Raw genomic sequence first — 3,403 nt, 5'->3', positions numbered from 1 at the left:
TTTTCGGCATAAATATTTAATTCAAGTTTTCTCGTCTGACTTCCGAAACTTCGCGCGAAAAAGTCAGACGAAATATTGTCTACTCTTACGGAAAAAGAATATATTAAATATATATCAACATGAAATATTAAAATAATCGTTAAAATAAGCAGGATCGTATTGAAAAATTAATTTTTAGTTTTTTGGTCAATGTTTGCTCTGTTATTATGCGTGAATTTTACGTTTAGAAAAACATTAAATTCGAGCACTTTTTCAATTTTCAATTTAACACTACCTTAATCTAGTTTGTTCAAAAGAAATTTTTCGCCGAACAAAAAATTTGCACCTAATTTGATACAATCATATTCATATTTCTAGCATTGCTAAAATGTACTGGTATTAACATAATTTAAATAAACAGATTTCATTTTATATGTATTTTATTCAATACAACTTTGGATAATCAGAAAACAAATAATGCACAACAAATGAAGATCTAATATATATAAAAACGTATGTATGTATGTATGTATGTATGTATGTATGTATGTATGTATGTATGTATGTATGTATGTATGTATGTATGTATGTATGTATGTATGTATGTATGTATGTATGTATGTATGTATGTATGTATGTATGTATGTATGTATGTATGTATGTATGTATGTATGTATGTATGTATGTATGTATGTATGTATGTATGTATGTATGTATGTATGTATGTATGTATGTATGTATGTATGTATGTATGTATGTATGTATGTATGTATGTATGTATGTATGTATGTATGTATGTATGTATGTATGTATGTATGTATGCATGTATGTATGAACTGGACAAAAGTAAGAGAGAGTAAGCAAATGAGAGAAGAAAAATAAATTATTTAAAAAAAGATAAATATATGATATATATCTCCAGTGTGTTACATTTGAAATGTTAAACCACTGAAAATAAAAGATCATAAAACAAGTTTTATAATACAACAAATTTAAATTAAAAAAGTAAAATTTTTACTATATTTAAATTTTATTTTTTATAAATAAGAATTTCGGTAGTGTGCCGAACTTCTACTTGAGAATCTATTTATACGGGTATGATTTCTTGGATAATCAGTATTGTTGATTATGCCCTGCGTACTTCCTGAAAACGAAAATCTTTTATCAAGCGAATACGAGTTAAATTTTATCCGATTAAAATCCCAGCTAAAACTGCAAATAAATACGTGCAGGAAAAATAACAGAACCCATTGTGTGAGTTTTTTAATTTTATTTCCATAATCATCGACCTTGGATAAAAAAAATGTTGTTCCAAAAATAATAGGAGATATACATCCTATAATTGTGCAGATTAACCTAAAAAAAACAATAGATTTGATGTGATGCATTGGAAGTACTTGTGACATATACGTTTGAGTAATCATGTAAATGCACCCAAAAACAAAATATATGGACCCTGCTGAGTAATGAGAAATTTGCTCGTAATCTTGAGAAAACGCTGCAGCTGTCACTTGTGCACATATCATAACAACACCGCACATAAATGATGTAAAATTGACTCTTTTAGTTTTTCGCGGATAAAGACTATTTATTTGAATGTAGCGAAGTAGTTGAACTGTAAATGTCATAACACTCCCTAATGTCAAAGCAATCGTATATATACCTCGCTCCGGTTGGTTAATTCCTAAATCACTTGGAGATAAAATGTAGTTGTTAGGACGCTTGACAATTACGATAAGAGCATAGCTAACTGCAAGGAAAGTTGTAGGGAAAATAAACGCAAAGAATGGAATATATGAAAAGTAACTTTCTAACCGACCTTCATTCATACTAAAAAAATATAGAACTTATTTAAAGGTATTAAGTTTTTTTATCAAAAAGTGACTAAAACGTTGTTTACCTTTAAACTTTCTAGTTAACAACCAAATTCAGCATTCAGTTATACAGACATTTACGAAACCATTCCGGTGCAAACTTGTCGCTTTGCATTTTAAAGTTTTCTTTTCGACTTTTTATCGATTAAAAATTTAATAAACTAACGTCTATTTATATAAAATTAATATGCGATTTTTAAAAAACTATTATATTCAAAGATTATTATCTCATTTTTCACTTTAAAATGAAATCAAACAAAAAGTATTTACATTTGCGTATAAATATTAATATTTAATATTTGTCGTCGGTTTCTTAATTACGATGAAACAAGTTTTTATAACATAAAAAGTTAAACAACATCGTGTTTTAAAATTAATTATACTTAAAAAAACTAATGGGTGTTTATATCGTATTACTAAACAGAGTGTTTTATTAAACTGAATTTGAACAGAGTGTTTTATTGAAATTGAATTTTGCTTACTTTTCTTTCATTTAAATACTAAGCGTAAATTTTTAACGTGTAAAATTAAGTAAAAATTAAAATCGTTTATTTGTTTGCAATTATATGAACTTTATTTTACTTTTTTTATTTTTATAATAAAAATAACAATAATTAGTATAAATAATAAATAAATTGAAAAAATAATAATAGTAATAATAATGTTAATAAATAAGAAAATAAGTCTTTTACATAGTTACAGTTTTTACATAGTAACAGTTTTTTTATATAGCCACATTATAATGCGACTATATAAAAGTATAAAATACAATGTGACATATATAATATAAAACGTAATGTGACTATTTTAAAATATATTTTTAACTATTTTTTAGAAAGATATTGCAAAAACCTCTGATAAATAACTTATGATTTGTTGTTATTACTCTTCTAGTTCAACCAATAATTATTGGTAATAATAACAGTAGTAATAATAATAACAAATCAAAAGTTATATATTAGAGGTTTTAGCAATAATATCTTTCTAAAATATAGTTAAAAAGACAGTGGCATTTTCTTCAGAAATATTCTTGTGTAAATTGACTACTATACAGAGTTGGACTATTATACTGACTAATGAAATTGACTATTATATGTAATTATACGTATATGAACTTGATTATTGCACTAAAGTACAAAACTTATTAATGAAAATATGCGGACCTATTTTTTTTTTTTTAGACCTATTTAGACCTTTTGAGCTCCCTCCTTGGGGAGAGACAAAACCCGTTCTTGTAAAAAGACAGTGTTTAAAATTAGTAATTGACTCATTTGATTTTAATGGCGAAGAAAGACTATTTTAAGATTTAAGTCCATATTTTGCAAAAGAATGATTTGGTACACGAAGATTTATCCCCCAACCTAGTATGCAAATTTAAGATCTGATCCAAAAATATCATGGTGTATATTGATAAGAGTTTAACATAGTGGAGAAATTTCTATCAAAATAGTTTTATTGCAAAGTCCTTAAGATGGTGTAAAAAAAAACGTTTGAATATATTTTGATTCCAAGATACTTTATGGAGATTACCGAATTGATACTTTAACCAC

General features: G+C 25.7%; 1 non-coding gene across 1 annotated transcript; it reads right to left on the bottom strand.

Annotated features, from left to right (window-relative positions):
* Positions 1-401: 401 nt before the first annotated feature.
* On the bottom strand, positions 402-2,110 carry LOC124816256 (uncharacterized). The gene is made up of 2 exons (XR_010642772.1): positions 1,880-2,110; positions 402-1,809 (listed from the first exon to the last, which is right to left on the bottom strand). It is a non-coding gene; the product is annotated as an uncharacterized LOC124816256 (transcript).
* Positions 2,111-3,403: the final 1,293 nt, after the last annotated feature.

This window comes from Hydra vulgaris, chromosome 12, assembly GCF_038396675.1.
Source record: "Hydra vulgaris chromosome 12, alternate assembly HydraT2T_AEP".
In the NCBI taxonomy this organism is placed as follows: Eukaryota; Metazoa; Cnidaria; class Hydrozoa; order Anthoathecata; family Hydridae; genus Hydra; species Hydra vulgaris.
This window is presented reverse-complemented; position numbering and strand designations above follow the sequence as displayed.